General features: G+C 43.4%; 1 protein-coding gene across 4 annotated transcripts in view; it reads right to left on the bottom strand.

Moving 5' to 3' along the window:
- atxn1a (ataxin 1a) overlaps window positions 1-27437 on the bottom strand; it is a 92018-nt gene that overhangs the window by 41733 nt on the left and 22848 nt on the right. For 3 of the 4 annotated variants that reach the window (XM_035620016.2, XM_047330002.1, XM_035620014.2), the window contains one exon: window positions 13417-13604. The gene's annotated coding sequence lies outside the window, so the exon portion shown is untranslated. Of the gene's footprint in view, window positions 1-13416; window positions 13605-16152; window positions 16172-27437 lie in introns of those variants that run through there. The other variant, XM_035620017.2, reaches the window with a different exon arrangement.

Raw genomic sequence — 27437 nt, 5'->3', positions numbered from 1 at the left:
CTTCACACGTCAGTAGGAAGCCACTGGCGCTCACATCCTGCCTGCTTTAACAGAGAATCCCCGCTTTCTTACCTGCAACCATCAAATAACTCATTACTGATGAATCATTTCCCTCGATTGCAAAACCAGTAGTTTAAATGTGTATACAGTACGGTTGACATGTGTTTGTTTTTTTCTATGTAGTGTAAATTCAGTTATCATCAAAAACATTTTACTTCAAGTTTTCAGTCCAAAGTATTTCACACCTGAACCATGAAAGAGAACCAGTGTGGTTAAGGCCACGGACACCTCCTGTACATCTTTGACAACGGAAAACTATTGAAATCACTTGAAAGCCATAAGAAAGTAAAATAAAAACACATACTTTAATGTTCTTTCAACTGCAGGTGTTGAGAGATGCAAATTCTTATTCCTGCTGCTTGTCAGGCAGGAACCACTCGTGGTGTTGACAGGCAGGAAAAAGTGTGAAATATGTGGAAATAAAAATAACCCTGAGGTTAGATGGTCTAAAAAGAGAAAATGAAGGACCTCGCTGCAATTTTCATGCCCTTGCCTGCTGAAGCACACGAGGGTCTTTATCAGAGATGCACTGCACAAAAGGACAAAGAATAGGCTGCTTCTGAATTACACTCACGGAGAACTAATGGCCACAAACACAGGTATCAAATTCTTACATTGTCACGCGTGCTGTGTGTTATTTCATTTCTCATCACCGATACAACAGTTTACCTACCAATTGAAAAATTACTTAAATTTGAGGAGAAAAGGTGCTTTTCTATGATATCTGTGCATGAAGTGAAATGTGGAAGACATCACAACACATCTCTGCATAATGTTGTCTTCAATGCAGCTCATCAAAATTACCAACAATTACCGATTCCTTCGTTTTGACCAGAACACGTCGTAGCAGATAATAAAATAACTACTCTGATGATACCGAGCGTTGGAGTTGCAGTCATACAGTAGTAGAGCCACTGCATACTATAATGAAATGACATCTAGTGTACTATCTGAAGACAACTTGGCCTCTCCGCTGCAATTAGCATCAATGCTCACACTGACACAGTTCACTGATGAAAACAATCTAAAGCGTTCTGGAGGACCCACGAATCGATCTGCAATTTGCAACTGACAGTCCGTAGTGAAAGATGACATGGCGAAATGTGTGAAAACAGGCCCTGGGATGACGAATGGTCCATTAATGACCATGGAAAACTAAACTCTGGGTAACACCCAGGCCCCACAGAGCACACAGGAAGACGGCCGCCGTTGTTATGTCATATTTCATCCCAACTTCCTCTCTCTCCCTAACCCCAGACAGGAAATATTTCCTACACAAAGCCCTGGGGGCCGTGTAATGAGGCCTGTGCTGTACAAAATGTATGCTTAAGTGTGTGTGTGCGTGTGTGTATGTGGGTGTGTGCGAGGCTTTCAGTACATGCCTTCCGAACGCTTATTGAAGAATTTTTGCAGAAACAAACACACACACAAAGGTTATGGGAAACATTCTTCGGCTGCGATTCGGGAAAAAAAAAGGGCAGATAGTGAATGAAAAAGAGAAGAAAGCAATAAACATATGGAGAAAAAAGTCTGTGAAGTATCAGTACGTGCACACAAGCAGACTGAAGACATGCCATTCATATTGTTCATGTACATTGAAAGGCACATTCTGTTTTAGACGAGCATACGACCAAAAAATCAGGCAGCTCTGGATTTGACTACAGAAGAATTCAACTGCAGAGTTTAGGCCAATGGAAAAATACGAGAGGGGGGGCCTCATAAATAACTGGACCAATGACAGCTCATATCTATATTGAAGAGCAAAGAGGACAGAGGACGGAGCAGAGAGAGTTTAACATGATAGTGAGGCTGCATTGTTTTCATCTAATTTGTCAGTTTGAGTATTTCTCAGAGGCCTCACCAAGTCAATCTCTACAGTATATATTCCATGTGAACACCAGAGCCCAAGGAACATTTAATGTGAAATATTGTCACTGGTTGTCATGTCTTTCTATTTCTTTTTTCTTCAAAGTGAAAACATCAGCATAAAAAGCCACAATTGCTGCTATTTGACATGCTCAACATACCGCACCATTCCCTGTGGAGCCACGGGGGTTATTAATCCACCATCCATCAACTCCTGTCATAAAAAACAGGATAGAGACCTGTCGTACTGCCGACACTGAGCCACAACATCCATCTGCCCCACACAAGCATTTGAACTGGCAGCATGTATTGATACATGACACCAAATCTATGCAAACCTGCTGGGCATCTCGCAACAATCCTCTTGTTTAAGTGTGACAGCCGGAAGAGAAAGTACAACTGCTGTGGGTGATCATTTCTGGGTGATGAACGACAGGGGCAATGGATTGAAAAGATACCTTGTGTCAGAGGATTTCTGTGACTGCTTTTACCGCCGTTGAGTGCTAAGGAAAATTAGAATTAGTAGAGGAAGGTCGTGTGATAACCTTAGTGTTTTTACTTCTGATGTAAAAACAAAACTTTTCAGTCAAATAGGGTTATCGAGACAATTATAGTTTACTTGTTTAGTAAAATCTATGTAAAGTATGTAAGATGCATGATGCAGGACAATAGCATTACTCCAAAATGAATGTTAAAAGAAATACTGGCTGAGGTTTGTTATTGAGAAGGTTCTCGTAAGACTAAGATGCAAAAACGCAACACTCCATCCAAAAAATAACAGCTACTGAGGCAGCTGGGACGACGCACGGCAGTAAATAATGAGTCTCAATGCACAGGAGATTTTTTTCGACACAGTAATAGCAGGCTGTAATATGGGCCAAATCTGTCCCCAAGGACAACCCTGGATTAACCAACATCACTCAAATCACACAAATGCCTGCACACACACACAGGGAAGTACTGAGGATCGATCTCCCCCCAGCCCTCCTCCCACTTATTTAATAAAGAGAAATAAAGAGAAAAAAAAAGAAGGGGCGAGGAAACATAAGTGTGTGAGAAAGAGGAATGGAGAGAGGGAGGGGGAAAAAAGATCTAAAGAGGAGGGAAGAAAGATAGATGGCGACGGAGCAGAGAAAAGAGGGCAGGCGTTTCAATAATTCACAAACTCCTGCTTCATTTAGAACAGAATCAGTGCCCAGACTGGACCCAAGTGTCCTCTACATACGACACATGATTCACTGTGTCAGGCTCACTCAAACTCTTTGTTTGTGCGTCTGTTTATGCGTGAAAGAAGCAACATTGTCAAGAGGTGTGTGTGGGTGCATGCGGCTGGGGAGGAGGGACAAGCAGATATGGATTTCTATTAAAGGAGTAATGTCGATTCATTATAGTACGCCTGCTGCAGTGTGAGGAGGGAGGGGCAAGGGCCGAGAAACTGACTGCACCACGCCTTTACGTAATAACACCTTTTTCTCCATTCCATGGCCCAAGATGGCCACTCTCTTTGATAGTGGGGACTCGACAACACACAGACAAACAAACAGCCACAACATTACGACAAATATAAAAAACATTTTTGCATTTATGTGTAGCAGCTGACGTCCACAGAGCTGAACACGGAAACAAGCAGAAACAGAAGGATCCCTGTGTGTGTGTGTGTGTGTGTGTGTGTGTGTGTGTGTGTGTGTGTGTGTGTGTGTGTGTGTGTGTGTGTGTGTGCGTGCGTGCAGGTGGACTGAGCATATCCATTTCTATGTTCAGCGGAGGACCATGTCTGCATGTTTATTCTTGCATCGTTGTCTGATGTGATGATTATTTGCATGTACTGTCCGGTGCTAAAACACTTTCCAGGAATTGTGCCGTGTCATCCGGTGATTTTGTGAAAGGCACCAAAGTGGGACGGAAACAAGATGCTGTCGTCTGAATGCCATTACTCAAAATGACAATCCACTGGAGATAACAAGCAGGAACATCTTACTGTTGTGTGGGTCTGATCCCCAAAAAACCTGATCAGGTTTAAGATCAAACTGCTCAAGAACATAGAGGAGGGTGTCTACGTGTGTGTGTGTGTGTGTGTGTGTGTGTGTGTGTGTGTGTGTGTGTGTGCGCATGCCTGTCATTCAATGTGACCTCCAACAGCAAGCATCTCTGTTATGTAACCCTTGCTGTCAAACACATTCACACACACCTCCGCACACACACAACTACACACAAGCACACACTTTGAGTTTGCACATAAATATGACACACACACACACACACACACACACACGCCTGCGGTTATTCTTGAGTCATGGTGAGAAAACCCTTAGTGGTATCTGAGCACAGTCAGGGCGGTGGCGTTCGTCCCTTCTGCAGCACGTAAATAACTAACTAGTGTAATTATTGGTTCAAGTCTGAAGTCATCACCACTTATAGTAATGCATAAATGATTCTAGGGATGACATTAAAATCTTCTCAAAAGAGAACACAGTACAGACCAAACCTGTTAAGGGATTTTTAGAAATCAATGAAGTAAAAATAAAAAATTAATCTTCACAGTAAGATGTCCTTTTTTTCTGTTCCACACAGTTATGAATGTGACATCACGGCGGTTCGTTTCTCCCTTTGCTCTTAATGTTCATGAAACCTCACACGCGCCGTTCAACACAGCCCACAGTTATGTGCAGTGGCAGGCTCACGGCACTGTGCTGCTCCGTGATGTGTGCAGCACGTTCCCCATCTGAGGCGATCACAACACTGTATGAAGTCCCAGCTGAGTGTAGCACCGCAGCACTGAATTATTGCTGAGAGGGGACAGTGTTGTGCAAAAGCATTCATTAACAAAGGTCCTGGGATTTCAGTCCAGCAAAGAGATTTTATTTACAGTAGGAGAGGAAATGATGAAAATATGTTAAGAACTGAGAAGATTTATTTTCTCGAGTGTAATTGCTCTACAGAGGCCGAATTATTCTTTCTGGCAATAAAATACAATTGTAGAATCATTATTACAGATGGAAACGCAGGTAGTTACTGCAAGACTCACTTTTCAAGCACAAATCTAAAATATTTACTTGTTTCAACGCTGTAAAAATTAAATTGCTTACCAACTTACTTCAGTTATGAACACAGAAATGAATTAAGTTTGTTCAACTTAAAGTTGACAAGTAATGATGGCATACTTAATATCTTCTGGACAGTTAGGTAACAAATTAATCAATCAATCAATCAATCAATTATTGATAAATAATCACATTTAAATAAGTGATAGTTTGGTCGGACTGTCAGAGAAATTGTGTATTTAATTTCTTTTTGAGTTTTTTTAAACGATTTTGAGGGACGAGCTGCACTTTCAATGAACATCCAGTAGTGGCATTACTGTAGCCATGTACAAAACCATATACTGTGATGTTTTAAAAATACCTACGATTGCAGCATTGCATAATAACTCAAGGCTATCACTCACACATTATTCCATCAAAAATGGCTCAACGGAGGCCCGTCTGCCATTGATTCAGCATTCAGCGAACCGCAGGGCGCTACATTAGCCCCCAAGTTCGCTCTGGTCCCGCCAAGTGAAGGAAAAGTAGTTCAGCTCAATGGGTTATTGTAGCCCACACCTCTCCACACATAAAAGGATAGAGGAGCATAAGTGGAGAGTACATGGGGATACTGGTAAGTGGCCATCCATCAGCACTGCCTTATAGACTGCTCAGACAATTACGCGATGGCAGGAAGGCTCGGTATATAAGCAGAACTATAGGGTACAAGACAGCCGCCTTTCTTTTTTCTGTTTGACAGCCAGTGAAAATCCCTCAGCAAAACTTGAAAAGAACTAAAGTAAATCCTGCTGATGCTGTCGCACGGCAAAATGTCCACTGAATAATATATGTGTACAATTCTCAGAACCACAGACACCAATACATGTTTGCTAAAGAAGTCATGATGATATGTTTGAGTGTACATCTACACCAGCGATGGCAAAAAAAGAATTGCCTTAAAATGGAATGCATTTGTCTCTTTGCCTCCTGCGGAAGCGGACTTGACTGTTGTCAAGACAATTATCACAGAAGGTTGGGAGGCAGTGACTGAAGCTTACCGCTCAGGTATCGTGCCAATGTTAGATCATGACTATTGTATAAACTCAACAAAACCCACTTGCCACTTAGAAACACTCCTCTGAGTCTGCCACTTGAAAAAAATGGACACTGACATACCTCACATTAAAAATCTCGCGGCCGCTTATTTCCCAGTGCTGTTAACTATTAAAGAGAGCGGGGGGAGACATGGGGAGGAGAGTGTGGCAAAGTCGACGACGGTGAGTTAGAGAAAGCCAATGCGGCCGAGAGCGGAGGGAAACTTACAGAGAAATAAGGACACGGCGAGATGAAAGGGAGAGAAATGTATAGGGAATTCTGACAAAGAGGTGGAGGGGGGGGGGGGGGGGGGGGGGACAAGATAACAGAGACAACAAGGCAGAAAGACAGTGAGATATGGAGAGAAAATGGTACGTGGGAGAGAGAGTGGGTGGTGGAAGAGATGGCACTTTATCATACGGCCATAGTTGTTAAAGGAAATAAACTCTCCATAGGTCTCGGCATAAGGCCTTCCCAGGTACCACAAAGGTCATCCCCATTCATCTCACTAAAAGCTGATGTTGCTGTGCTGAGCTCGACTCCCCCTCGGGAAAAAGTGTTTATCATCGTGAACTTCTGTTTCCCAACATCCCGGCACACGATGCATAAAAATATCTGAGGAGAGGAGCCGATTCCTGAGGAGAGGGACCGTTACAAAGCATATATACATCATATGATATATTACATATAAATGAATTAGTCGCGTCAAAGTTTCTAGATACACAGAGATACAAACAAAATTTCCACAACAAACAAAAAAGACACACACACACACACACACACACGCACACACACACACACACACACACACACACACACACACACACACACACACACACACACACACACACACACACGCACACGCACACGCACACGCACACACACACACACACACACACACACACACATGCATATCAGCCTTCAAGAGTGTCACCATGCACAAACTAGTCAAAAGGAAAATTTGCCGTTCTGTGATCGTACAGATCCGATTTTTTGCTAAAGGAACTATATTGTTAACTTGACTGACAGGAAAACCTGCACATTCTCTACTTTGCATGACATCGCTGTCCTTTGTGCAGATAATTATCACCCTCTGGTTGTGATCACTCCTGCCAGTGGCCACCCACAAGGCCCCTTCTGAATCCACCCTGCTTTTTCCATCTCTGTTCCCAATTGTCTCTCTCTCATAGTGCACTTACACTGGAGGTGTGATTGCATTAAGCCACGGAGAGCCAGGGCATCCCCGGGGCCGCGCTAATGTACAGAACAGAATGTACAGAGTAGTCACTGTAAAAGGAGAGCAGGAGAGAGTTAGGAGTGTTGGCGGGGGGGGGGGGGGTCCATTACTATAATCATTTTACCTAACTTGAAAAGGTGGCTCTTACAGCGGCTTCTGTGAACGAGAGAAGAGAGGCGAAGAAGGGAAGAGAGAAGAGAGGAGGGGAAAAAAAGCTCCTTGTGACTATAAGGAAATCTAAAGCGCAACTTGATTTTTCAGCTTTTATTGATTTTTCTTTGCACGAGCACAGGGAGTATCCACGCAACAGCCGAAGACTCCTCAGCGCTATATTAGTGTCCCTGCAGCGTGTAATCTGTAATTTCCCTGAGACATCCTGCATTTTTGATGACGAGCTATTAACAAGATCAGACAAGGCTCAACAGCAGCAACTGTGAATTTGAGCATTATTCACTGTTCAGGTAGAAACAAACAATCCATAAATCAAACGTGCTAACTTCGCCACCGGCTTACAACCAACTGGTGAATGCAGAACACAATAAAATCAAAACAAATACCACACAAAAGGCAATATGCCGCTCACATTGTGAGATATCTTGTGGGGGGCGGGAGGACGGGGAATACCCTGAAGGAATAACATCTAATGCAATCAGATTGCTCTGGCCAATTAGTCCGCGCCGGCCCAGCCAGGGATGATGTCAGTCATCATTACTCACTGCTTAATGCTATAAAGCAGGAGGTAATCAAGAGCAAACAAAGAAAAGAGCATCAAAAGTGGGTCGGAGTTAGGAGGGACGGTGGATTAATCATGCAGACAGCAGACAGGCACGCTTGTGTGAATAATGGAGCCCACACAAAATGGAATTATACAGTACACACACACACACACACACACACACACTTAAGAGTAAATGCTCACACTACACTACACATCACAACCCCATCCCCTTGCACACACACTCACGCTGACAGACACACACACAAACACACGCACACACGCACACGCACACACACACACACACACACACACACGTACGGCTCATTAGTAACAGCCACACGCTCTCGGCTGAATTCCAGTCGATACCCAACAGCTCCACATGACATTTCACATTTCACGTACATACAGTACGCACATTCTTCAGTATGTTGTGGGGCACAAACACAAATTGTCTCTCTATCGCGCAGTCACCCACGTACTGTACAGTACACACATATGCTGTATCAACACAACAGACATAGCGACAGTTATACACACAGACACACACATGCAGAGCACAGAAAGTACACACAGTGATGTTTATCAGGGTAATGGAACACAGTGGTGAAGCTGAGCAGAGATATACACGCTGATTAGCTCCTATGGGGGAAGCCACTGGACCTCCTGTATGATTATGAAGCTTCACTTCAACATCCCTCCTTTGTCAACACACGGCGGCTGTATAGAAGATATGGAGCTGCTGGTGGAGTTTACTGAAAAAGGGTTATTCTACTTTTTCTACTCTTTTTTTATGATTGTATCAACTGTACAACACGACTGCTTCGTTGAATTGGAAAAACAGAGGACGTATCGTTCGGAGCATTACAACCTGGCAGAAAGGTTCATAATGCAGTTTCTCAACGTTTGGGTCGGTAACCACATGTTGGGTCACTTGATATCGAGAGCGATGAAAGGTCAACCACGTCCATTTGTTAAAACCAGTGCAGTCGTCAGTTTCATCGGTCAGCAGAGGGTTGTGTCTCAACCCCTTCGGTGCTCTGGTTCAGTGCCGTGGCAACAGCAAGTGCAGGTTACGGTTTAAAATAAATGGAGAGGAATCTCTGCATGTCGATTTTCTCAACAGCCGCTCATCCGTGAAGCTTCACACTGCACTTCCCCGGATCCCCGACAACGCAGCCAGCCAGTTTGAAGTCGATTGGATGAGCAGGTGTGGAGAAAAATCGAAATAGAGACGGACAGAGGAAGATTCCTCCATTTAAAGTTAGATGCTTTAAAATAAATCCAGTTAAAATGAGTGTTGAGTAAAATCTGATTTTGCTGAATCCATAGTTACAAACCTCAGAAAAAAAACTTATGCACACGACAACATGTATAATGTTAATTTTGTAACCTCATTAAGTATTTAATGCAGCATAACTATCCGCCTTTCTGCTTTTTCTTTCGACAAGAAATTCACTTTTATCAGCAAAATTGTCAGATGTTTTCATGTCCATGACCTCGACCTAGTACCTCTTATTCCTATACCCTATTTCTCTGACATTCGTACAAATTTTTTAAATGTCTTCACATAGCAGACGTGATAAGTGTTTTGTTAGATTTTTTAATTTTCTCCCAACAGAATGGCCTTGGTCGAAACATTCAAACATTCATTGTGTTCTTTTCTCCTCTTTTGTTAGGACAACCCAGCTCATGCATGACGGGCACTCTGAGAATATCTCTCCTTTCATTCACTGCTCCCTCCTCCTCTTACTAATTCACAAACAACCAGCAGCCTGGATGAACCCAACGACACCGGGCAGGGTAATTATGTAATTGTTTGGTGTTCACAGTCGGCCCCAGTGTGTGTGGAAGAGCGTGTGAGACTTGTGAGGGGGCGGGGAAAAAAGCCAGAAAGAAGAGAGAGGGAAAAAAGAGAGCGAGCGAGCGAGAGAAATGGATGAATCAGTGATGTATTTAATTACGTCCTTCACCTCGTCTGTGGCCAGTAGAAAATTGAAAGAGAGTATTTTCATTTTCAGATGCAAGTTTCCTCTTTTCCTCTTCTCTATGTATCCGTCTCTTCACCTCATCTCAATTATTCTCTCACCACCTCCCCTATGTCCTCATGTATCCCACTTTCCCTCCTCTCCTCTCCTCTCGGTCTGGGGCAGCTGATGTTGCCGTTGGCAGTCTCAGGTGTATATGTGTGTTTCCCTTGCTCCTCAAAACCAATTCAACCCAAGCCCAGATCAAATAAAGTCGGAGTGCGGCTTTTACAAGAAAGCAGAGAAGGGGAAATCCATGCTCATATACGGAGAGAGAGACAGAGAGAGAGGGAGGGAGACAGGGGGAGAGAGAGAGAGAGAGAGAGAGAGAGAGGGAGGGAGACAGGGGGAGAGAGAGAGAGAGAGAGAGAGAGAGAGGGAGGGAGACAGGGGGAGAGAGAGAGAGAGAGAGAGAGGGAGGGAGAGAGGGAGGGAGGGAGACAGGGGGGGAGAGAGAGAGAGAGAGAAAGAGAGCGGCCTTTACATTTTACTGCAAGGAACTTGTTGTGTAAACTTTGAAAGATTTTTTTTGTTTTAAATTACATTTAACTATTTAACTATGAATCAATAATTTACTTTGGACTAGCTGTATACATAAATATATAGTGTATATACAACTACATATAATAAAAAAAATACTATGTGAAACAACAGGGACAAGTTCAGTTTACTTCACAAGGAGAAGTCGCTCGATAGGGCCGATAAACCCGCGGTAATGCTGGACATCTAAAGATTCCTGAGAAGCTTTATTATGCAGCGCAATGCTGGGTTAATTGGTAATTTGCCAACCTTTAGTTAAGTGTGAGCCGTCGCTGCAGGCTGCATTGGGTCTAAACACGAGCGAGTGGGTGGAAACAATGTCAGTTGCAAAAAAGAAAAAGGAAAAAATCCATCTCTGAAAATTGATCGAATACAAATAAGGCTGTCAGATTTCCCTTGCAAGACACAAATAAGTTCACTATTTCTCCTGGTATGTGAAATGCAAGCATATTCAAAGCAAAGAGGCCACATGGATTATCTCAATTCCAAGCTACAGACAACCGATAATTTAAAAGAAAAACTTGATGACATGTTTGTGAATAAATATTTAATTTTAATGCCAGCCTGTAGACGGATTTCAAATATTTGCATGTTTAGCTGTCATATTGATCCAATCCTATTAAATAAAGGGAAGTGTAACAACTGAACATTAATCATTTTCCCTAGAATAAGTACCAAGTTAAATACTTACTTCCTTGGGAATTATTAAGAGTTAGCAGACTCCTACAGTAAAACATTACTATTTTGTGTAAAATAAAAATGTTTGTAATAATACGTGACTGTTGTGGCTCTCAACAGTCGAGTGTAATTTTATCTTGACACATTTCAAGTTTCAAAAAGTACATAGACGCAGCAAGACGACTCAATATTAGCAGAAAGTCCTTTGGGAATGGTATCTTTCCTTTTTCTTTCTTTTTTTATGTTGTCCTGTACTAAGCACAAAGAAAATGAATATGAAATGGCTATCGTGATAACGATGCCATGTATTTTTTTTCTGTAAGTGATTTTGACAAACAGCTTCAGTAGATTTAACAAGGACTCATAAAAGTGACACTTTATATAAGTGTCTAGTGTCAAAGTCAAAATAAGGCAAATCTTGAATTCTGACTGAACGTCTCTAATAGGCAGCGGGATAAAAATGGATCCAGCTCCTGTGTGGCTGACTGACAGTCTGTGCATGGTCCTACCATTAACAGACATTCTCTGACATGTGTTGATCGCCGCGACTCGCCCGCTCAGCGTCGCCGGTTGAGCTCCTCGACTCGTCGGCCCTCCATCTGCTAATATCTGAGGCTTTCTGCTCAAGAGAATAGGCAACTGTCAACGGTGAACCCACAAAAGAGAGCGGACGCAGAAAAGGAGCCAGGATTGAGATGTTTTCATCTCTATCCGTGGAGTCTGATGTGCGGAGAAAGGAGGAGACGGGGAAGGAAACGAGAGCTGAGAGAGGTGGAATTAAACTCATCAAATAAGGCCACTTTGTAGAAGCCGTTTTACGTAATTATACGCTTGTCTCGCATTGGTTTCATCTACACCTTCTCTTAATACTTTGCCTCGGATGCTCTCCTTATTTTACCCCCCTATCTCTGAATTGGTACAGAGTTAATCTAATAAACTAATTAGGCTCTACTTCAAAACATATTTGTATAGTTATGAGGCAAGTCCCAGAGCAAACTGAAGTACACACAGGAAACTCTAATGATGCTGCTGGTGAGTCAAGTATAAAACTGTATAATGCTGACGGGAAATAAACAAAACGATAAAACTATTTAGTAGGAAGCAGGTATGCTGCACTGGGATGAGGCTAAAACAATTTGGGGGGTTTTGTCATTTTTTTAGACAATGTAAACTGTGATTTAATAATTTAACAGTCTGTTTAAGAGAAGAGGAAAGACTGGCTTTCTCACTGTTCTCAGTGAGTGCTTCTATTCACTCTACTCTCCCACATGGGAGAGAATGGCGCTTCGACACACACAGCTGGTGAGACGGAGATAAAGGACAGACGGAGGGGTTTCAATAGATACAGGGGAGGGTGACGATACGAAAAGGAGGAAGAGCCAGCTCAGTCAGAGACTGGGGTACAGATAAATCTGCAAAGCTGAGTTGAGGGACGTCACAGAGGAGAGGGCCAAAGCGAAAAATCAAAAGTTAATTCAAATGGAGGGAGACCAGAGGAGAAGGATGAAGGAGAGCGGACAAGCCGAGGGAAGGTCATACTCTGGGCCACAGGAACTCACAAGAAAAACGCACATAGAAAACGAAGCCGCACCAAGCCAGGGGCAAAGCTTCCCACCTTGGGTGAATTTTTTCTGACTCTCACCTTTTTTTTTTGTAAAATACTTGACACATTCTCCTCGTCAGCTTTTTAAAAAGAATCCCTCAATTCAAAGAATCAAACATCCGGGTGGGTCAGAGATTTGAGACACCAGTTCGATGCCAGCCGGACTTCACCTCATCCCTAATCTCTCACCATTCACTTGCTCTTAAAAATGTACTGTCTATGGTCAAAGTAAAAGGCAAAAATGTCAAAAGAAGGGTCAGTTGAGTCCCAGCTGCCATGTTCAGTTCATCTGACCAAAGAATCAAAAGGAAGACACTTCCTCGTGGTTTTTTGCCTTGAAGTGTTGGTTTTGATGTCACACTGGTCTTTTACAAATGAATGAGATGTCGGACATCGGACATCGTCAGCATTACATGGACTCTTTGGAAAACTAAAATCTGACACCATCATGAATGAATAAAGGGTAATGAGCATAATTAGTTGACTGAAAGCTCGAAATTGCAATAAATAACAGACGAATAAAGATGAAAATGAGATGTCAAATGAGATGTCAGACAAACAAAGTTCCGTCCTACCTGAGCAGAGGAGGCGGAGCCACTTGGGCGGAGTAGGTGGAGCCTGCTGCTCAGTGGAGAGCGGTCGCCCGACTGGGGCGGCACTTCCTGGTGTGATGTCTGGATCTCTCCGCCAAGGGGAGGGAAGTGTCCCGGATGTAACCGGCGTCTGTCCTAGTCTGTCCGTCTGCAGGTGCTGTCACCATTCCCTGCGGGGGGAAAAAACATGAACACAAACTTCAAAAAAACACTATAGTCGTCTTCAGTGGGGACAAGTGTCTCCCACGATACATGGGCAGGCAAATTCATAGAGGCAACTCGTTGACTTAGGGTTTGAGTCCGCCCCCCCCGGTAGAAAGCGGTAGACGATGGATGGATGGAGTCTCTCATGCAAGATGGACAGAGTCCCGTTTCTTTATTTTTCCATAACACGCGTTACTTATTCCTTCATTAGATCCTCACTTGAGACTCTGCTTGTGATTTCCTACACTAAATATCACTGTCTCCCTGCGTCGCTCTCTCTGAAGAGAGTATTCAGAACAAACACCCACACTATTTATACATCGACGCCCCATCGGCATGGCAACCACACTTTGTTTACCCGCAAGAGACACTGGTTTGAGGCATGTGTCCTCCTCCTTTCTTTTCCTTCTTTTTTTCCCAAACAAAAACAGTTATTTGAAAGCATTTGGGTCTTTTCTCAGGAACTTTGCTCACTTTCTGGCGAAAATAACGACGTTTCACAGGAACCGAATGCCTCCAGGAAACTGAGATGTTGTGATGAAATGGAAAGCTGGTAACAAAACTAGTAGTTCTGAGGAAACAGAAATAGTGTTTGTTGGTTTTGTCGTCGTTTGGTCCTTAGCCTGATGGAGTAGTTAAGTAGACAAATCGTCAAAAATATGTTTGGTGGGGTCGAGGGAAGAGGGGTTGATGCCTGTGAGAGTGGTCGGGGCATTTTGGGCATTTGGGCATTGTATAAATATGTATTTTCAGGTTATTTTTTCGTATATTCATTGCAATACTTATAGGAACACAACACACGCTGTTGTTTTCCAAACTGAGACATTAGCAAGAAGAAAAGTGAAGCATATATGCTCAATGATGAGGTGATGCCCTGAAGTCCTTTGCATTTTCATGACTGGTAAAATAGCCATCCCATAGCCATCTGACAATGTATCAGCATTTGGCTGCTTACCAACACATATTTTTGCTAGTTTGGAAATTTGGAGGCACCGCACTTTCCTTGAGGCCAAAAGTCTGATGACTGATTTATTATTTTCAGACTCTCCCTTGAGTTAATCTGTGACAGACGTTACTATTGGCAATTTTCTTCCCGTTTGATTTTCTGCAGTGAAGACATCAGGAAACGCTGAGAACTCGATTTCACTCGCCACGGAGTTGTTTCCTTGTGTTACACAAGCCATTGGAAACGCCTCCAGGTTAAACTGGACAAATTAAACACTTGAGGCTGTTCACCTCTGAAAGACTTACTATGCACAGACCTCAAAACACACACTGAACACGTGTCTAGACTTAAAATATGAGATAATGCAAATTTTTTTTGCAGCAGAGACTATTGTACCATGTGCCACCAAGGTGTGAATCTGTCTTTAAGGCCGTGTCGCAGAGAGAAATACAGTATACTTCTCACTTACAGTAACCCTGGAGGCTATTACTATAGTGACAAAGACATGTCGCAAGGTCACGGGGCAGAGCGGAGCATTAGGTCGAACCCTGAAATGCATCTCCTTGGAAACATGAAATCAGCTCAGTTGATCATGTGACCGCCAGGCCCCGGGGACAGAAACTGCCACTAAAGCACACTACTTCTTCTTGTTTTTACTAAGTTGACACAAACTGCTCAGTACACACGCAGACACACACACAAGGATGCCGGCATGTAGAACTTGTAAAACACCTCGTAGGCCTACACACATGTACTACATACTGTACTCACAAACCCAAGACAGAAACGCTTTCTAATATAAGAATAACAAGATGAAAACATTGATAATAACAATCTTTTTGTCAGCAGTTACACACTAATTGTTTGAGTCTTTGGGAAAGTGTGACGCCGTCTGTCACAGGCTGGTTGATCAACACTAGGTCAGTCATCAGCTGCTTCACACTCCCCCGACTTGTGACAGTCATGTGTATTTGAAAATATAATAACCATACAGTACAGTTATAATCTACAATGCTATCTCTATTCAAGGCTGGATATCAGCTGTATAACTTGGAAAAATAAATATTTTTTAACGCAAGATTTATTAATTATTTTTTTTTATATTCCAATGAACAACATATGAATATATATATATAACCCTAACCCTAACCCATAAAGAAAAAGAATAAGTCGACAGAATTACAAATGTGACGGACAGTCAGTGCCTGCTTTCTGCACTTGCTAAATAGACACAAGTTTCATGGTTCTATTGGCTTAAAAACCACCGGAGTTGCCGTCTGGACCAGTGGACTAGATTAACATCTTAATCATCATACTAAACAAACCTGAAGCTGAACAACCTGCACCACAAAACTATTGTCCTTCTGTAACCACAACCTGAAATAAGACATGAAAGGTTTGCGACGGGGATAATGAAAATACAGATCACGACAGTACACCCCGTGTGCCCAAACAAGGTAATACAAGTGTCACATTAAGTGCATAACGGCGCCCGAGGACCTTAAATGAAATCATCATCTCCTTTCCAGAGTAGATTTCAGTTGTATACGCCCCCGCCCTCTATTTACCTGAGCTTTCACCTGGATTCACCTCACCGTCTATTTCATGGAAAAACGTGGTGAAAATATTGTGAAAGGTGCGCACACGCACACACACACGCACACACACACGCACACGCACACACACACACACACACACACACACACACACACACACACACACACACGCTCCTTTAACTTGTACTTCTATCTTAGTGTGGACACTCACTGGCATAATACATAACCTTACCCCTCCCCTTACCCAAACCTTAACCTTAATAATCACAACTTAATACCTAAACCCAACCCTTACCCTAACCTAATCCTGTGTGTGTGTGTCTGTGTGTGTGTGTGTGTGTGCGCGATCACCTATGAAACCGGGCCCTCCCCCTTTCAGTCAGCTTTTCTATTGGTCCCCTGCCTGCTGTCCCTCTGTCACACACAGAGTTGGACAAGCATGTACACACACCCATATACACACACTCAGAGACACAGCAGGCACAGCTGTCGACGCAGAACAGAGAGCCATGGGTGGGGAATGCATGTGAGCGTGCATGTGAGCGTGCATGTGAGCGTGCATGCGTGTGTGTGTGTGTGTGTGTGTGTGTGTGAGTGATGTAGGATTTCACTCTGACCCAACTTGTTTGGCTAGTGCTTCTGTTACCATTGACTTTCACACTGTAACCAGACAGACGGCCACAAGAAACTCAACTCACTAGGTATTCACGGCACGCAATGTGATGCTTTTCATCACTGTCACATCGCAGTTTTACCTATACATCAATGTCACATTTCACATCACATTAGCTTCTTCCATGTACATAATTAAATTCATTAAATTTCTTGCACTCCATGCTCCCTTGTGGGCGGGCTTGTGTGGCTCGGTAAGCATGTCCTTCCACGTGCTGCCTTTGATCTCTATTTGTATCATTGTATGTAGATGGAAACAAAAACAAAATTAATGAAGCCTATAATAAAAGGATTGGACCAAATGCACCGAGGCAACTGGCCTCAGAAGGGAATTGTACGGAAACTGAGTTTTTACTTGGCTATTCTGCAAAAAGATGCACTGCTCCAAAAAAAGTTATTCTGGTATTAAATGCATCATACTGTACGCGTGGGTTTCCAAGGACTGAGGAAAGTGCAGAATTGCAAAAAGGTCCTGGATGGCTTCGCAGGCTCTAGATTCACTGGCTGCATTAAACCAGACTAGCAACTAACTGGCCAAACAAAAGACTAGCTGAACCCAACCCAGTCTGCTGAGTCACCTGCCGCTCTTCGTATGTGCAAGAGGTGTAATTATGACCCAAAAGATCAGGGAGCTATGGCAGTGATGTACGAGCCTAAATCAACCTGTACATATCCTTTGTACTTTGTACAGCACCAAGTGAAAAAAAAATTCATAACATTAGTAAAGATTTGATTATAAACCTGTTTACAGAACCCATAAAGGAGGGTGTTTCATAATAAAGTGTGTAAAGGTGTGACATAAAGTGCTGACTGTCAGTTCAATTACCCATTAATAAAATAGAGTTGAATATCATAAACTGAAATTACTCCTAATATTTATTTGCATTAGTTTTAAGTCTTTTATCCGTTTCGTCTGGTCTGTGTACAATCATAAACAAGGCATTGTTACTTTCTAAATGAATCACTCAGTGGACTGTCCTCGGTTTGTGAACTCTCTCGCGGGTCAGGCTCACTAAACTGAAACTGAGAAAAGCAGCGGGACAGCAGGAGACCCACGTACACAATGAGACTCACAGAGAAACGCCTGCTGGTTACGCAACTCACCCACTCACTCACCCTCAGCACAATCAGCACAGGTCAAAGTTCAGCACTCTTAAAAGCTGCCCCAAATGTGCTCCTGTGTACCTGATGATCATGCTTTTTCCTGCTGATGAATACAGGCACGTCTCCACTGCCATTCATACAGCCTGCAATGCATACACAATGCCGGGCAACCCAGATAGCGTAGATTGCGTTGCAGCTAAGACAGACAATGACACTCTGTACACAATTTAGATGAGGTAGACTGGAGAGGTCAGAGATAAATCCAGATAAAGACAACCTGCACATATATTGGTTGGCATGAACACAGCAATGAGATATCGTCAGGGACCTGCGGTTTAGGTTAAAAGAACCTGCTCCCTCTCCGACTACCTGCTCTCACAGCTCGGGGACTTCAACAGAGCATCTCCTCATTATACCGCTTATGAAATAATAATAAACAGCTGGCAAACGCCATGACGTGTGGAAACTACTAGAATGTCAGCTTGATGTCAAAATATCGTGGTCGTGTTTGTTGTTGGTACAAAAGGCTTTAACTATTAGATACAAAGTATTGCGAACAAGCCATAAGTATTGAGAAAGTTCCATCGCCCTTCCGCACGTGTACCGGGTGTACAGTATTTACCTGTGAACATACTGTACATGTGCGTGAGGAGGTAAAGCGTGCCGGTGAGACTGACAGCCAGCGCGCTAATGCAGAACATCAGAGCACAAGCCGCTACCTGGGGGAATTCCGGAGCATTCCTCGGCCGAGCCGAATTAGCGAGCGGCGCCTGGAGAAACGGGAGTCGTAGGGAGCTCCGCTTTGATCGGTCCACTAAGATGATCCCAACACTGGGATGAGGAGAATATGCTGGGAGGGGGGGCACACGGAATCACATCTTCAAAAGTGAACACATGCGCGCGCACACGCCACGTTCTTGCGCTTGCATTTTTCCGACATTCAAAAGACATGCTGCATATGTTGCCCACGCATGCATAGTAATACTCTAGTGCCGCTTTTGATCCTCTTCCTTCCTCGCTCACACACATACTGTACTGTACATGCAGGACACACACACACACACACACACACTCACAATCTGGAAATCATTGATATAGAAAGCTCTCAATGTCGTACTTACAAAGAGTAAATCGTCTCACCACCTTGCTTTAAGCACACAAATACTTCCGAGCACAACATAAACACCCTCGCATCAAACTCCTCAAAAGAAGACAAATCAAAACAATTCGTCCATTCAACTACATATAATCTAATAATGAATTCCATCAAAAACATACATCAAATTTAATCAAATGCTAAATAAAGTGCAAAGGAATAGCAAAGTATGTTAATGCCACAGGCCTGCTCTCGGGCAGGGATCTGACAGCGAGGCAGACGGCAGGTGTAATGGTGGATTACAGATGTTCCACCACAGTATTAGAGCGAGGGGATACAAGCTGTTGCTGAAAGAGCAGCTTTCATGAGACCTCCTTCAACTCCTCCAAATATATATTTTGATCGGAGAGGGGGATAGGCATATCTCCAAATTGTCTGCCCCACTTAAAGCTAAACCCAAATTAAAGTAGAGTTTAAGAAAATGTATTCTTCTTTGTGTGAAGGCAAATCTAATTCATGGGACAGCACACGCCGGAGAGTTAACAGGAATATCAGATTGAGCTATTTTTAAGTTTGCCAATATATCAGACTCGACCGCACATGTCGTGAGACACAGGACGCTGCCGCATAACACTACTAACTTTGTTTGCGTGTGTTAGATTTACTGAGTCGTGACTTCAGAAAGGGGGTCAAACGCAAAGATATTGTCCGAAAGATTAACTTTGAAGAGGAAAATGCAAAGATTTTGATAGTAGCGACCCACAGGCAGAATAAGAGCCTGGATGCCGATACTGATTTTAGGGAGTAATGAATTCTGATGCATAGATCAGTTGATATTCTTTTGTAAGTCGTGGGTCTAAATTTGATTGCCTCTCTGAACCACCCCATCGGACGACAAATACTATGCAGTATACAGTACCGTCTATATAGTTGTTCATGCTCCTCGCTGAAAAACAACGATGACACAATTTCTAAATCACCTCAAGCCAATTTTTTCGGCATTATCTTCAGAAAAACAAGTTTTTATATCGAGGCATATTACTCAACATACATATATATTATATATCTGTAATGCACCAAATACTTTCATAACCCGCGCTGGACATTAAAGTGAGTCGACTTGTAGGAAGATAACAATTATTATGGGGTTCACAGCACGACCTTAGGAAGTCACCAGCATACGTCACGACGCACCGCGGCTGTGTCAGGTTCCTGCTGGCAACACAGGTGCTCACATGCACACACTTGACACACACCCAATACACAGAGACACTTGGCTAAAGCACTGCAGGTACCCCCCCAACCCCACCGATGTACATTGATAGCCACAATCATAAAGACACACACACACACACACACACACACACACACACACACACACACACACACACACACACACACACACACACACACACACACACACACACACACACACACACACACACACACACACACACACACACACACACACAGTGCAGGTGCTCACACTGCCCCGCCAGCTGTCCCTCGAGATCCTGCTACAAGGTCTGACAACCAAGACAGAGGACAAAGGGAAAGGAGGTACATCGAGACAGAGTTGCGTGTGTGTGTGTGTGTGTGTGTGTGTGTGTGTGTGTGTGTGTGTGTGTGTGTGTGTGTGTGTGTGTGTGTGTGTGTGTGTGTGTGTGTGTGTGTGTGTGTGTGTGTGTGTGTCTGTGCTAGGTCATGGCTCACTTCCAACATGCTGTACTGCCCTTAACCCAAATAAAGTCCAGTTATCTTTGTTTAACCTTGACTGTTAGTGTTGTGTGTGTGTGTGTGTGTGTGTGTGTGTGTGTGTGTGTTTGTGTGTGTGTGTGTGTGTGTGTGTGCGTGTATATACAGTATATATATATATGACCACTAACAAAATGTGAATGCAACATTGCTGCTCATTTAAATCTGCAAGATCATCATAAAAAGATCAAGCAAAAACAAAAAATAAAAACGCAGCTTGCTGCAGCTTCAGAGATCTGAACTCTCATATCTTCCAGAGAATTTCAGGTCAGAGTCGCTGGTTTTTCGTGAATCCAGGTTCTGTCACTGTCGCGTCATGTCAGCCGCATGACTCCGCATACTCCGACAAAAGACTGTAAATCAGTTACATAACCAAGGTCACGGGGTCAGAGGAGCTAACATAGCGTAGCCACACCCTGTCTGGCTGTTTGCATTCCATAGTGAGCCACACTGTCAATACTTGTCAAGCTGGAGACGTACAGCACTGCTATCCCTGTCTCCAGGGTCCAGGCAGTGTGTGGTGGTGTGTAGTGAGACTTCTCCTCCCCCTGCAGCTACGGTACACACAAATGAGCCATGGGAAAATGCCAATACACCTCAGGCAGCTGGCAGATTGTATTTAACGATAACAAACGCGAATGAAGCGGGTTAGTGAAATCGTGACGATCGCATTCTTTTGCCTTTTGCATGTTTTTATTCTCATAAATAGTGTCAAATGTGAAAAATGCTTGGTTCACAGGAATGTAATGCAAGGGATAAAGAAGAAGCGGTTTGTGTGTGTGTGTGTGTGTGTCGGTGAGAGAGAGAGATTCCCCATGAGACTAGTCACACAAAATAATTGAGCATTTTGTTAGTGCGAATTGTGTTCTCCTCCTGCAGTGAGCCTGTTACGGCGAGTAGTATTTCAATCCTGAAATACTTTGACGATTAAACACTGCTCTATTTTTAAAGATTATTGCCACCTTGAGTTTACCATTGTGATCAAAATATGTCACGCAATTATTTTTTTTTCACCATCACAGATACTTTTAAAAACTACGACATACTGTACTTCACACACAGGGGAGGCATGTGGAAGCTCACTGGCCTAATATATATTATATTGTGTTCTTGTCAAGCACAATGGTGAGGTTACTTGTGGCAGCATGTTAGCCTGGCTGTTAGTCACAGGGATTGGCACCATGGGGCTACAAACTGCTACAAGGTCATACTGAGGTTTCATTGTTGCAGAGGCGAACCAATAAAATGTGTGCTCACACAAACACACACACACACACACGCATACTTTGTCACAGAGATATTTTAGATGGACGTTACTACTTACTGAAGATTAAATCCCTAAATATCCAAATCTAAATGCGTCGTAGGGTTAATGCATTCCCTGCACACACGCTGAATGTGCTATATGGGCACTATGTATACTTTATTTGTCCCGACGCAGTTTCACAATGACGCGTTGATAAAATTCAGATAGTCAAACAAGTTTAGTCCAATAAATCATTGCCAACAAAGTCAGTTTAAACGAGGACAGTGATTCCATACAGATCGATCTGCCTTTCTGTAGAAGGAAATACACGCATAAGAGTGTGAGCCCACACACATACACACACATATAGAGGGTAGTCTTGGGTCAGGGAGTTCCAAGTGCAATCTCTTCCGACACAAACTGTACCAAAACCCTCTCGTACTTAACACAGCTATAGTGCAAACACACACAAACACACACTCGCACATACATGCACGCACACACACACACAAACACACACACACACACACACACACAGATAGACACACACATACAGGAGTGCCCCGAGTGTCTATACATGATTAAAAGACTGAAAGTGGGGAAGCTCTGTGAAATGACTGCAGTTTCTTTCAGCTCACCTCAAACACACACACACACACACACACACACACACACACACACACACACACACACACACACACACACACACACACACACACACACACACACACACACACACACACACACACACACACACACACACACACACACACACACACACACACACATCCAAGAAGCTCCAATAACTGCGCATAGCCACATGCACACACTCACACGTTTTCAACCCACAAAGCACTGGTTCAATACCGGAGTGATTCCCCTGAAGAAGGAGCAGGGGAGAGGGGAGCACAGGAGCCAAAAACTTATTGGTGCCGGCCAGACAAGAGAGATGACTTTTGTTCTAATCTCCTTCCCTCCCTTCTATTCATCTCCCCGGTGAAAAAATAAAATAAAATCACCTGCTGCTTTTCACTTGACAGGATTGTGGACATCATTTTTTTCATAACAGCATTGTGAATACCCCAAATAGACATTAAGCCCCCCACCTCGGGCTCGGTAGGGGGTCCACAAACTGTTCAAAGGTTTCTGTGTTGCACAAAAATATGTGACTAGGATCTAAGAAAGCTTTTGTGAATTAGTTGTAATATATCAGCTTTTAATTGCAAGTAGTCAACTGCGAAGAGGATATGGTTTCACTGCATTTTATTTTTCGAGAATGGCTTACACAAAGCTGTTCAGCTGAGAACAAACGACACAATCAATTAAACAGCTAAAAAATATATCCTGGGGACTATAAAGGCCTGAATTAAAGTCAAATTCAGTGGCCATGACGCTCATCTTGCTATTTATACACACTTGCAAAAGGCTGGTTACTGAGAAGTTCTTTGGTAATAGAATAGACAGACATTACTTTTGAAAACCACCCAGTAGCACTTGCATCACTGTGTTCTCTGTAAAAAACCCTTTTTCAACTCCCCGCCGTCAAGGGATCATGGGTGCATTTAGTTTGTCACCTCTGAACTTTTCACAGAAAACAGCTGCAAACTTTCTAAGCGGAAATTTTTTTTTCCCTCCCATAGAATTCAAATGTCACTTTGGTCTAGCCGTACTCTGAACAGCAAACCGTTCCAAGACAGAAAAGAGCTAAAAGTTCTCCGTTTGCACCTCGGATACTGAAATGTGATGTCTGATATTCATATTGAATATTCAGTGCTGGTTTTCCCTAGTTTAATAAATCAATAATTTTTCAAAAAAGTTGACATACTGTATATAATTTGGAGCCATTCCGCATTTTCTCTGTGCTCAAAACAAAACTGAACAACCCTTGATCAGACTTCGGTTATCTCTTGAGATCGTCAGACTCGGACACATTTCAGCTGAATCCAGCTCACACCGAGTCCGGCTGGAAATCTTCCCATGACTCACAAGGGACATGGACACACTTGCACGGATTCACAATGAGGAGGTGCATTTGATGCACAGTTGTGCTACTTACACTGGCCTAAATTTGGCATTTGCATAATTTTCTCAAATGCTTAACATATATCACATGCATCAGAATTCACGGGGGACTGAAGTTTTTGTTTTCCGTCACTAAATAGTTCATCTCGCTAGAAAATCTGGTGTCTTAAACAAATACTCTACTGTTAGAAGCCAATGATAAGAGTCGTCCTTGGTCGTGCAGATGGAAAAGTTACACTGGTGCAAGTTGCAAATCACAGCCAAAAGTAATTCTGAAAGAAAACTAGAAAAGCCTGAGCTGAGCCGCATCTGGTCACACCCCCCTTTTTAAAGTCTTGCTTACAAAAAGAAAATCGTATAAGTGAGTACAGGACACAAGCTTACTACTTTTACGAGGCATTATGAAACTGTGCCTCAGTTTTACAAGATTACAAGTAAACAACAACAATATAAACCCCACAAATCTCTTCTGCAAAGCTGGACCAGAGGGATCTGAGCTGTAATACTTTTGGTGGACCCCTAATCATGTGTCGCACTTGGCAAACACACCTGGGACAGAGAAAAAACCTTTGCAAAAAAGTTCAAACAGAAACTTGCAAATCCAGCAACTTCTTAGCAGCCTTGCGCAAGGTTTCCGAGAATTAGATCACAGGGTGTTTGTGGGGAGAGGGGGACTTGAGTTTCCATGTTGTGATTTGGGGATTGAAAAGACACTTTAGCGACGGGAATCTTTGAACTTGTGGATGTGTCCCGTGTTTTTTTTCCCCCCGATTGATCACTCGGTTTCGACATTACCGCCGGATAAACAGAAAAAAGTTAATGCGGCACCACAAATGATAAGTTACAGGAGAAATGTTTATGAAGTACAGATAGCCCGTGGGTCATGTTGATAAAGTCTAGGCTTGTTGCATGTCAGCAGATAGATGGGAAGTGAAGCATACTCATACTGGCAAACATGAAAACACATGCACGCAAAGACACCCACATTTTAATATGCTTGTTAGGGCCTACATTTTGCAAAGCATCATGGGTATTTTGTCATGTTCCTATTGCGTTTAGCACTACAAAGTCTGCAGCAGCCTCTCCGAATGGTGCAGCTGACATAGAGCTTCCGAATTTTTCTTCTGTATGGCCGCTTTCAGAGTGTTTTTCTGAAACAGCAGTATGTGAGAACGCAAATGTCCGCAAATGCTGTTCCGGACATTTTTCGGAACTTTTTCTGCCAGCCCTCCAGTAAAATGTCCGCAAAAACTGTCCTAGTGAGCCTATGTGAGATTACAGCATGAACATCTCAGAGAACCAGGGCGAGCGAGTGGGCCCTCTACCCAGGCGCCGCCCTTCGCATGACTGCGTGTCCAATTTCCAGTTGGTGTGAACACGTCTGACTCGGACAATCTCCTGCTGCGTTCGCCATGTGAACGGCAAAATCCAGAAAATATCCCTGCCAGACTTCAGTATTCTGGCAGGGCGACTGAAATGAGCTCCCAGAATTCGTCTGGGTCCCACGCTGGACCCAATGAGTTCATGTCTGAAAACAGCTTGTGTCTGCCATCCGCAGTTTCCTCTACATGGACAGATCAGGTTGATGAAGTGTAAGAAGATGTACCGTGAGTATAAATGTGTGCTACAATAGTGATGGCGGTTACGAAAGTCGTATTTTTGGTTGACACAACATGAATTCTGCACGGTGTTACTCACAATGACTGGACCCATGATCCACAACTCCCCCACCCCCCAACACACAGAGACACACACTAACACCAGTCCTCTTGCTTAAGTGTAAATGGCATCCATGAAGTCCATCTTAAAGGGTTACACTACCTCTGTACTTCCACCCCCCCCCCCCCCTTCCCCATCCAGTAGTTTACAGTTAGGTAGCGTGTCCTGTCAGGTTGCAAATGCACTCAGCTATCCACCTAAGGCAGCTGTTCGAGAGGTAGGGTGGGGGCACATGGCTAATGGCACGTCATGTAGCATTAAACCGAGATGACTGGGCGCTCGCCTCAGAAACCCAAAGCACTGGGCTGAAGGAGGAACGGGGAGAAAAAGCATCTTTTTCACTCAAACAGATTTTCTGTTGTCGGGTTTTGAGGCTGATTGGTGGTGAGCGGTTTGATAGGAATGGGGAAGTTCGGCGGTTCTTTTTAGGTAAGTTGTTAGCGACACACATCTGACAGGCAGGCATAGTAGGAACCCGTTCAGAATCTGTCTTGATGCAGGATGCCTTCAAGTGCTGCGGGAAATATTGTAATAACACTTTCAGAATGCATTACCGATCACACGTTGCAGTAAACGTGGCACGCACGCTCAAAAAACTGAACTTCACTGCTGTGACATTAATGGGGCATGTTATCGAAGGAAAATAGTGAAGTGTGCAAAAGCTGCTTCAACGACTGACAGTAAACGTTAGATCCTGCCTTTTTATTAGCAGAGGCCTTAATCACTGTGGCGGTTTTTTAAGCACTTCATAGAAACCAAACCATTAGCAAAGCGGAAACATCTGAAATCTTGGACCTTCATCTGAGAACAAGTTAAAATTTACATTCAAACCTCAATTTGAAGAAGGAAATATGCACATTCTTTTACAAGGGTCTATACCACGGTTTGGATGAATATAACAACTACAAAGCGAATCCTACACATCAACACAACATACCACACTGCAACACATTATTACATAGATTATATGGACACATATTTTTGGCATTACGAGCAGCACCCGTCACGGATTTTCCAGTAATTTTCCCTGAGATATGGGTTTAATTAATACCTACTTATCCTTTGATGCGGATTCTCATACCACCTGATCCTCCGACTATGGCTTACTGAGATCTGACATGTGGGAAGTTAAAAAGTTCCCGTAAGAACCATTAAGGTTATGGAATGTTAAAAAATAGTTATTTTGGTCTGATGAGGATGCCTAGTAATTTCCCATTAGGTCAACTCTCTTCTCCTACCACAGGTATTTTCTCTGGGCAAGCCCCTGCAGTGGGTGTGCACACTAGCATAAGCACAGCTGCAGCAAGTGTGTGTGTGTGTGTGTGTGTGTGTGTGTGTGTGTGTGTGTGTGTGTGTGTGTGTGTGTGTGTGTGTGTGTGTGTGTGTGTGTGTGTGTGTGTGTGTGTGTGCGTGTGTGTGACGTATGTATGCTCATACCCACATCTGCTATGAATGTGTAAATTACGAAAGTAATGTATGAGCTATGTCGATAAATCTGAGATTTGATGCGAGTGGTGAGACTTTTTGCAAAAGTTTCCTTACAGCATGCATGGCCATAAACATTGTACAGCACACATCCAGGGCAGGTGTGACACTGAGCCATTTTGCAGCCTAGTTTCCTCACAGGGGCGGCTGATTGCAGATGATAGTGTCAATGACGCAGGGCTGGCCAGGCAACGGTGA

The sequence above is a fragment of the Scophthalmus maximus genome, chromosome 22 (genome assembly GCF_022379125.1).
Source record: "Scophthalmus maximus strain ysfricsl-2021 chromosome 22, ASM2237912v1, whole genome shotgun sequence".
Classification (NCBI taxonomy): Eukaryota; Metazoa; Chordata; class Actinopteri; order Pleuronectiformes; family Scophthalmidae; genus Scophthalmus; species Scophthalmus maximus.
The sequence above is the reverse complement of the archived record's forward strand: the minus strand, read 5'-3'. Positions and strand labels throughout refer to the sequence as shown.